Below are 11,675 nucleotides of genomic sequence, written 5' to 3' on the forward strand. Positions count from 1 at the left end.
CTCCAGCATAGTGTTGTTTCCGTTGAAACAACACTGTCTAGTTGATGAGAATTAGTGACAAATACTACAAAAGTGGGACATTCGCGTGGTCATAATCAAAGAAAAAATCATCTCTAAAAGTAAGCTGCCACCAGGAGACTGGAACCCTAGCCCTTTGAACATTGGAGCTCTCATAAGAGAGTAAGATCATACCACCACCACATGTGATCATACAGGATTGGTAGTTGACTCCCTCACCCTACGTCCCTACAACATCTACTAATAACAATGGTTCTTAAAAAGGAAATAAATTCAGAATTTTTTTTCATAACAAGACGCACTTACAAAATGCTCGATTGCAACTATTTTCGTTATGAACGTCATAAACCTATTAATCTTCACGTTATTTGAGAGCGATGCAATGATGGAGTATACATGCCTTAAATTTTGAAGTCTAATGTTTACAGGTCTACACAATTTGGAGCTATAATTTCAAATTCTGACTGTCTTTAATATCCAAGAACAGGTCTACAAGCATGCCGACGGAGAGAGAGAGAGAGAGAGAGAGAGAGAGAGAGAGAGAGAGAGAGAGAGAGGAGAGAGGGGGGCAACTGAAGAAATGGATGCCCAAATCTATACATGATGATATACCTATGTGCCTTCGTGCATATCTATGTATGATGTTCTACTTTTGTTTCAAGGATGACTAAAACCCTTTCCACCGCATAGCGTGTGTTACGATAAGGCAAAATTGAACGTGATAAATCGCAAATTGGCAATGAACCCGCGTTTGGGTGCAAGGACCAGGTAATACGGAAAACGTGATAAACATCGTGGTCGACATAGATCAACAATCCCTCTTCATGAGCATATGTTGATGATTGCCTTTTTTTGTATCAAGTTTGACCGGAATATCTCTTCCGTTTGTATGGTAACCAGGGTATACACACAGGCATACATAAATACAGACGGATGGAATCATAAACTAAAGGGAAATCTATACAGACCCAACGACTTACCCGGCCGAGACCCGTAAAGAACCCAATGTGGAGATATGGACTGGTTGTGCCAACCAAAAAGTTCTGTTTCCAACTTCCAGTAACAGAGTTACATTTTCTTTCCAATGGTAAATCTTAATATTAGATATAATTAGAAAAGATGAAAAACTACGAGAAGAAAGAACAATACTACAACATGCAATGCTCTCTTTGTTCAGAAACTCCTGTTTGGTCGAAAGTATTATGAGATGAAGCTTCAGTCAGCGAGAGATGTTCCAATTCCGAAACCTCACGAACGAGCACTAAGGCCAGAAAAGAAAACCTCAATGAAGGCCAAGATCAAGACTCGCGATTATGCAAGCAAATGCTTCGTTTTTCTTAACGAGAAAACTCAAGGCAAGGATGAGCCACGAGTCTCTCGGACTTGCGCAAAGGGGGCAGTCTATTTGAAACGTGCCGAGATTCTTTACCAGCAAGCGGTAATTTACACTAAGAAGAGAAAGTCGTCTTGCACAATCCCAAGATGTGGGTGGAATCGCATTTCTCACGATGGATGACGTGACTTCAAAAACTTTAAAGTAATGATCTCAATGATTTTTCTAAGTAATTCCTCTTCCAGACAAATTTATTTTTACTATTATTTTCCAAGAAATTACGTACATGAATCGTGAAAGTGTTGATAAGTTTCCCAACAGTAGGAAAAAATATCTTCGACGAAATGACCAATATACTGTATAATTCGAAATAGTATACATGATCTTTGGTGTTAAATCTCGTTTAAACGTATGTGTAGTGGATTTTTTTTTTTTAAATTTGCCCTTGATTTAGGAATTGTAGAAAGAATATACCCGTGACAATGTCGTATTTCTCAGAAGCTACCCACTAATAAGTAGTACCGTACGTATACTCATTGACAATTTACATATATATATATATATATATATATATATATATATATATATATATATATATATATATATATATATATATATATATATATATATATATATATATATATATATATATATATATATATATATATATATATATATATATATATATATATATATATATATATATATATACAAACTAGCGTTTATCGCAATTACTATTTTCTCTATAGTAAGGTTCTTTCTCTGGAGATGAATGTTTCCAATAAAAATTGAAAAAAAAAAAATGCTGACTAAGACAAATAGCTTACATGAACAGCCGGGACTTATTTTTTGAAGATTGATTATGTAAAGTGAACAGACTTTTGGACACCGAGGTCTACTCTAAAGACCGAAACTGTTACGATCTACCATATTACATAATCACATATAATTACCTGGGAAAAATTCAAATAGCGCCATAGTATGGTAAAACATGAGTACAATTACCTCACACACACACACACACACACACACATATATATATATATATATATATATATATAGAGAGAGAGAGAGAGAGAGAGAGAGAGATTATATGTATATATATATATATATATATATATATATATATATATATATATATATATATATATATAGATAGATAGACAGATAGATAGATAGATAGATAGATAAAATGTTTCTTTCCTCTCTTCGTCCCATGTGTAGGGGTGAAGAGGGTGGGAAGGGTTGAATGTGTGCATAAAATATTCAGCCATCACTTTTGAAGGGTCGCGTACGCTAGTAATTGTATATCAAGAAATTAAAGCTCGAATAATTTTAAAATAAAAAGTATAACATGGTCATAGTATGCTCTATATGTAACGGTTAATGGTAAACCATGATATTTACTTTTAACTGTTGCATGACATGGTATAATAGTTATGTAAAACTTTCACAAACTGGAAAATAGCTCACTTTCCCTACGTTCCCCTCCCCACAGTAAGAGTGAGAAGTTGGTTACGGTGGTCAGTATGTATTAACGATATGATGATTCCATAATGACGGTATAGTTACCTTGTAGTCGTAAAATATTTGATGTATTCATTCGCATAGGGAACTATATTAGCTCTCAACCATGTTGTGATGAATGTAACATTGCCCTTAGCCTTAGTTAAGTTTATAAATGTTGGCACATCAGAATTGTTGTATTCCTTCATTCACTAAACATAATCGTTCGATCTCATTTAGCTAACGATAGTTATCATACATTAGCGTGGGCTCTTGCTCAATCCCAAGTTATTCTGGATAACAGCGTCCGTGTCGCGGTTCTAAACATTTCATTGATAACACGCACGGTTGTACCAATGATTTCTTAACCTCAATTCACGGTTACATGAGAACGACGTTTGTTATTAAAATAACGCATAAATAGTTTCGAACTTAGACAAAATATAACCACAAAGTTAACTGGTTACACATTAAAAATATTTGCTATTAGCCATAAACATCAAGGTGTTTGGAAAATATTCTGACAAGACTTATTCAAGCTTACCAAACGCCATACCCAAATTGACACGTTTTATTTGTAATAGAGGACGTGAGCAACAAAGCGCAAGTTTACATTTTTCGTGCAGACAATTTTCATGGCAGCGAGAGTTTGGAAGAGAACGCCCTACGGACTGCTCAAAGGAGCAAGAGCCACTGTTGGCACTGATCCAGTTTAATCTACAAGTCACAACAAACGTCACGTACAAAAGCTAGCAAGTGGAAACATTTAGAAGGGAACCAAAAGTCGTTAAGCACAAACCGCAGATCGGCTGCCAGTTATTCCATAAAACAATCAGATTCACATCACCGATTTCCATAAAATGCGCCGGTCTTTCTGCTCACGATATCGCTTGGTCGCTCTCTCGGTCTTTACCTATTAATAGTACAGTTCATAGAAATGTAATAAAAAAAAAAATTCTCAAATTTGGAGATTACCTAAGCTTGTGATGTGGCCGTAGGAAATAAGATGATTTGTAATAATTTCATCTCGAATTTAAAGACGCATTCCCACAAAAAGTAAAGCAGTAATTTACTCTAACTCTTGTTGATATATGATTACATACTAAGATTTATATGTACTCCCAGTCTCCTATTTACCTATTAGTTTATTTCTTCGCAGCATATTAATTTTATTGTTCAATGCGCAATCTTATTCTACGCGCCAAAGACTGTATACATACCACTTCAGAAGAGATTTGCATTCCTTTTTATCATCTACACCCAAGCCGACGCTTGCTCATAACTACTGTACAATTTGAACGGAATTAAACAGTTTTATTTATTAAGAGGGAATGTATATCATGTGATCAGATTGGTATTGATACAAGTTGTAATGAAAGTTTACCTTTGCATCTTGGAATGACGAGAGTGAACTGAGATTATGGCTTAATGGTTTTAATCAATGGCAATAGACTCACGCTCATCAGAAGTTAGGGTCTTTATACATTATGAAAATATACTTAAAGCGTAAGTCCGGTATCGAACGCGATTTGTTTGTTAAGTAGGCAACACTGGAGGGTAATTGAGCTCTCGTTCGGCCCCTGATTGCCACCCCCTTTCAGCACTCTACTCTGTCTCTGTTTCTGCTTCCTTTCTTCTATCTTGCTGTCCAATTCTTACAACTCTTATATCATAGCGCAATTGCAGGGTTTTGTCTAAGTTGCACCTCGGCACTGAATAGTCTTCCCCGACCCGCCTGTTCCAAATTTCGTGAACCAACATACTGACAAAACCTATTTAAGTAGGTAATCGGCTGGCCAGGGCACCAGCCACCCGTTGAGATACTACCGCTAGAGAGTTATTGGGTCTTTTGACTGGCCAGACAGTACTACACTGAATCCTTCTCTCTGGTGACGGCTCATTTCCCCTTTGCCTACACACACCGAATTGTCTGGCTTATTCTTTACATAATCACCTCTGAAAGGGTTAAATACTGCATTGTATCTGTTCAGTGGCCACTTTCCTCTTGGTAAGGGTAGAAGAGACTCTATAGGTATGGTAAGCAGCTCTTCAAGGAGAAGGACACTCCAAAATCAAGCCATTGTTCTCAAGTCTTGGGTAGTGCAATAGCCTCAGTACCATGTTCTTCCACTGCCTTGAGTTAGAGCTTTCTTGCTTGAGGATACACTCGGGCACACTATTCTATCTTATTTCTCTTCTTCTTATTTTTTTAAAGTTTTTATAGTTTATAGTTTTTTTTTTTTTTTGTTTTTTTTTTAGAATTAGAGCCCTAAGTCAAGTTAGGTGTCCAAGACGTAATGACACCACTCGCCAGGTTAAGACCCAATGCCTTAAGTTAGGTTAAATTAAGGTTTAAACTTTAGAGGGTTAGGTTAGGATCGTATCCCAAAGCAGATAATCAAGATTTCTCAACGAGAGGGTGATTGTGGTGGCCTGTTGGTAACGTCCTTGCCAGGTGATCACCAGACTGGGGTTCGAGTCCCGTTCAAACTTATTGATTCCTTTGGTCGTTGCAACCGCACCATTCTTGAGAGCTAAGAATAGGGGGTTTTGGGGGAGCCTATAGGTCTATCTCCTAAGTCATCAGCAGCCATTCCCTGGTCCTCCTTGGTCATAGCTTGGGTGGGGAGGTGGCTTGGGCGCTGATCATATGTATATATGGTCAGTCTCTATGACATTATCCTGCTTTAGATGGGGCAATGTCACTGTCCTTTGCCTTTGCCATTCATGACGGCCTTCAAGACTTTTCAGACCTCCCCCAACCCCAATTCTTGTTTGTTTTGGAAAAGATGTCTCATTCCTAAACAATACTTTCTAATGATAGAGAAAAAAGGCCAGAATTGTTCAAAACAGAAAATCCCCAATTTCTACAATACAATAATTTTTTGCTTGCATTTGAAAGCATACCCAAGCCTAGTCGTTTTCCACCAAATATTCAAAGGATATTTAATGGAATCTGAAATGATTATGAATTAGAAAACATAAGGACATGCAAAATTTAGCCTACAAGTCATAAGATACTATAAAAGAGGCTGCACCAGATTGATGTTTTCACTTTCGAAAGTTGTATTTTTATTGGACAACCAATTTCCGTACTTGGAGAAACCTACCCGGTGATTAAAACGAAACTTCCACTTCATGTTGTTTAGTTACCGTTAAACCGATCTCTGGCACGTGAGCATTGCTGCAAATCTCGGATGGTGGAAAATAACCCGTAACTGATAACCGATCTGATTCGACCACGTTTACTCCGAAAACGGTGTGTGTGACGGTTCACGTTTAGGGATCGTATGTTCGGGCCTGAACCTCCCTGCTCCCACCCTACCAACCCCAACACTTCTTCATTAACGAGTGTTAGTCGATTGAGGGAAACGGTTTCACTCACACTTGCTCAGAACCAGCATCTATTTAACTTGGGGAAAATTCCGGCAGCCTTTTCCAAAATTGTTATATGTGCAACCGAAGTAGCCTAGCAATTGCCATGGGGTTGTATTCCGTAGTATTCTCTTGAGAAAAGGCGAAGCCTTTCCTTCAAGTAATTTCTAGTGTGACAGTGACGTGTTGAAGTGAAAATTTTAATCACAAATGCTTAGTGGTAACGAGAAACAGCTGTAGCCTACCCTCGACGTATTATTAGGTAAGATATTTGATGTTTAATAGTTTGTAATTACTGAGAGGTAAGCACTACTAATCAATGATATTTGTTAGTCGTCATTGGTTTGATTCATGTATGTTAAGCGTTGTTTTGCGATTTGATTAGGTTATTTATGCCATTCCAGTTCTCAGATTGATTAATAGCCATGTCCAAAGGTTGAATATAGAATATTCCTTGAAAACTATAGTACTGTAGACCGTCTTGAGAAACACTGTAATTTACCTAGAAGCTAGGCGTGGTTCATCATAATATCATCCTCCTACGCCTATTGACGCAAAGGGCCTCGTCTTTATCTGGAGATTTTAAATCAATACTTCTCCATTCATATTCATTATCTCCTACTTCACGTAGTTAGACTATCATTTCCCCCCTTTGTTGTTTTGTTTGAAACACCATGTAACGAATTTGGTAATTGTTTACAAGACCACGCTCTCCATATATGCCAATTATACAAAGCTATTATTTTCCTCTATTACTTTTTCATAATTATAAATGCCTTTTATACCTAAATAATTTTTTCTCTACTCTCAGTCTAAGGATTAGCAGATCTGAATACCTTTTAAAAAATCATGTAAAGGTTTTTTACCCTCCAACTGTCAAACCTCTCAACTTACACCCCCTAATAGCAATGTTTTCACCTCGAGTTGCATCCTGGTACTTAACGGCTTCCCTGGCCACAGATCTTGTCCTAGTGACCTAATTTTTATGTTATTATTATTATTATTATTATTATTATTATAAATTGCTAAGCTACAACCCCAGTTGGAAAAGCAGAATGCTTTAAGCCCAGGGGCTCCAACAGGGAAAATACCCTAGTGAGGAAAGGAATCAAGGATAAAGAAAATATCTTAAGAATAGTAACGTTAAAATAAATATCTGCTATGTAAACTACAAAAACTTTAACTAAAACATGAGGAAGAGAAATAAGATAGAATAGTGTGCCCGAGTGTACCCTCAAGCAAGAGAACTCTTATCCCAAGACAGTGGAAGACCATGGTACAGAGGCTATGGCTCTACCCAAAACAATGATTTGATTTTGGAGTGTCCTTCTCCTAGAAGAGCTGCTTACCATAGCTAGAGAGTCTCTTCTACCCTTACCTAGAGGAAAGTGGCCACTGAACAATTACAGTGCAGTAGCTTGAGAGAAGAATTGTTTGGTAATCAAAAGTGTTGTCGGGTGTATGAGGACAGAGGAGAATATGTAATGAATAGGCCAGCCTATTCGGTTTATGTGTAGGCAAATGGAAAATGAACCGTAACCAGAGAGAAGGATCCAATGTAGTATTGTCTGGCCAGTCAAAGGATTTCACAACTCGCTAGCGGTAGTATCTCAACGGGTGGCTGGTGCCCTGGCCAACCTACTATCTACAAATTCATATATACCTAATCTGAATGAAGAGGAAGAGATATTGCTACCTTTTCATAAAACGACTTGAACCAGCACCCGTGAAGATTAGCGTTAGAAACTTTGCTATTATGCTACGAAAATAGACGAAGTATAGCACCCATCATGTGTATATACTGTACAGTATATACTGTATTATGTCTGGTGATTTCAGATACACACTACTTGAGACAACCAGACCTTCTGCATTATCATGTACTGTTTTATTGTCTATTTCTTTTTTAGGCGGTAATGTGTGTAGACTCCCCTTGTTACTTTTTTATATCATGTGTTTTTATTTAGACAGAATAACCTCCTTCTTTACTCTCGCTCTTTCACTCTAAGGATTTGCGTATATCTAAAGTTTTATTTTTTTTTCTTAAATCCAAGTAAAGTTATTTCGTCAATCTTACTGTCGAACTTCTAAACTTTGACCTCATTATCATAACGCAGTTGCAGGAATTTCCCGACCCATGGTTTCTGAACACCATTCCATGTCTCATTTCTCATTCCTACAACCCTAATTAATTAATATCCAAATCTCAATCAAATGAATGAGCTAATGTTACCTTTCCGTAGGGGGACATAAACCAGCTCACTATAGCTTTACGAAAACATAAATAATTTTATTTTTTACAATATATCAAGTTCACGTACAATACTTAATATGACCAAACACTTTTTCATCAGCTTATATTACAGTTTATTTCTTCTTAGGGTGGTGATTTGACTATTATATATATATATATATATATATATATATATATATATATATATATATATATATATATATATATATATATATATATATATATATACAGTATATATATATATATATATATATATATAGTATATATATATATATATATATATATATATATATATATATATATATACTATATATATATATATATATATATACAGTATATATATATATATATATATATATATATATATATATATATATATATATATATATATATATATATGTGTGTGTGTGTGTGTGTGTTTGTGTGTTTATATAGTTACAATAACCTTTCTCTATTTCCTTTCACTCTTCTGACTTATTTTGCAAGTAATTTTCCAAATCACACTATATATATATATATATATATATATATATATATATATATATATATACATATATATATATATATACATATATATATATATACATATATATATATATATATATATATATATATATACATATATATATATATATATATATATATATATATATATATATATATATATATATCCATCGGTATAAGTGTATATATACACACACACACATATATATATATATATATATATATATATATATATTAAATATATCTAATCTATCTGTATATATATATATATATATATATATATAAACACACACATATATACATATATATATATATATATATATATATATATATATATATATATATATATATATATATATATATATATATATATAGTTACAACAACCTTTCTCTAGTTCCTTTCACTCTTTTCACTTATCTTTGCCAGTAATTTTCCAAATCACACATGTATGTATATATATATATATATATATATATATATATATATATATATATATATATATATATATATATATATATATATATATATATAAAATTTCTGCTTGAGATTACCAAATCTGTGAGCACCTCCTTATCTTGGTGTTTTAGTGATTACTGATTTTATTGTGCAGATTTTCTTTTTTATAGACTAGCCCATATGTTTTATTGTAACACACTCGTGTTAATTTGAGTTAGACGATGACATTAAGATAACGTAACCAGCCCCAGTAAAACTCTTTACCTCTGATATTTTATGGCTTGATAGAGGTAGCCACCCGTTGAGATACTACCGCTAGCGAGTTATTGGTTCCTTTGCCTGGCCAGACCAAGGTCTATATAGATCTTGGGCCAGACAGTACTACATTGGATCACTAGGATCACTCTATTTACGTCTCATTTTTCCTTTACCCACACATACACCGAACAGTCTGGCTGATTGTTTCCACTTATTCTTTGTCTTCATACACCTGACAACAATGAGATTACCAAACAATCCTTCATCACCAAAGGAGTTAACCACTGCACTGTCATTATTCAGTGGCTACTTTTCTCTTGGTAAGGGTAGAAGGGATTATTTAGCTATGATAAGCAGCTCTTCTAGGAGAGGTACACTCCAAAATAAAACCATTGGTCTCTAGTCTTTTGTTAGTGCCATAGCTTCAGTACCATGGTCTTCCACTGCCTTGGGGGTAGCCTTCTCGTATTCTATCTTATTTCTCTTCCTCTGTGTTTAAAGTTTGCATATGAAAGATCTATTCTAATATTATTACTGCGCTTGAGATTTTTTGTTTTAATTGTCCATTATATCTCTTGTAGTTTATTTATTTCCTTGTTTCCTTTCCTTACTGTGCTATTTTTTCCCTGTTGGAGTCTTTGGGCCTATAGCATCCTGCTTTGTCCAACTAGGGTTGTAGGTTAGCTAGTAATGGTATTAATAATAGTAATAATACATACACACTTACCTCACAGACGCTCATCTTATGGACACACACACAATATATATATATATATATATATATATATATATATATATATATATATATATATATATATATATAGACAAATACACACACACACATATATATATATATATATATATTATATATATATATATATATATATATATATATATATTACTTTGATGAATCATGATTGATTGAGATTGCCATGCATCTTTGGCATGAGCAGCTCACAGAATTACTTTTTTGTTGACCATGATTTATTTTATTTTATGTGCACTTTACTCCATTTGGATCCCTTTGTTCTATATCGCATTTTAGTAAAACCGTTGCAGAGTTTCACAGATCTCTTAGCGAAAGAAAAAGCATTACACAAGATCATCCCAGCTTACATTAGTCTCTCGAACAAATGGGTAAATTCAATCGTTTTGATTTTCGAATGTAGCACATCAGCTGAATTATATTTTGCAGGACTAATCCTGATATTTTGTGGCTGCAAGACTGCTAACGAGTTAGAGACGCGAGGAACTGTATCTTATGATATGTAATTGAATTCTGTGTTTATTCATAGGGACATCAGAAAAAATAGGAGATTGATATAAAGTGAAAGAGTTTAAGTATATTTTAAATGAAGGTGGCAGAGGAAGTTACTGCAAAATTCAGTGTTTCCTTTATAAAAGAAAATAGTGAAGTAAAGTTTAGGGGCCATAGAATTGCTGATTCTTTTTTGGGGAAGAACGTTGATAGTACAGTAAAATTTAATTGCTTCTGTAGATACAGTAATTAGGATTCGTCTTTGTATAAATCCTTTTTAATTACCAGTAACGCTATTCAGCTCTGCTTACTTGCATCATAGAATGTAGCTGAAAGTCAGCCAGTCCCACTTCGTTAGCTATTCATTTGGCCGCTTAAGGGCAAATCCCTTGACGTGGCAAAAACATTTGAACAAGATCAGGTGCAGAGACAAATCTGTGGTAATTAATTGTTGCACAGGTGTGTCACTCCCAGCTGAGGGATCATGTGATGAAGGGGACAGTTGTATCACTAAGCCACGCTATTCTCTTTTTTTTTCTTTTCTGTTGGAATATGGATGTTGTACTTATTTACGTATAAATCGTTAAGTAGACATTTTACACACACATGTACACACATACACGGAAACGCTTACTCGTGTGCGCACACACAGACACACACACACACACACATATATATATATATATATATATATATATATATATATATATAT

General features: G+C 34.6%; 1 protein-coding gene across 1 annotated transcript in view; it reads left to right on the forward strand.

The window, feature by feature from the left end:
- The first annotated feature begins 6,020 nt into the window (after positions 1–6,020).
- The window catches only part of LOC137652414 (uncharacterized), a 605,768-nt gene continuing 600,113 nt past the window's right edge, over positions 6,021–11,675 (forward strand). Inside the window, exon 1 of the mRNA XM_068385812.1 lies at positions 6,021–6,494. The gene's annotated coding sequence lies outside the window, so the exon portion shown is untranslated. The remainder of the gene's footprint in view (positions 6,495–11,675) is intronic.

Source organism: Palaemon carinicauda, chromosome 1 (genome assembly GCF_036898095.1).
Source record: "Palaemon carinicauda isolate YSFRI2023 chromosome 1, ASM3689809v2, whole genome shotgun sequence".
NCBI lineage: Eukaryota > Metazoa > Arthropoda > Malacostraca > Decapoda > Palaemonidae > Palaemon > Palaemon carinicauda.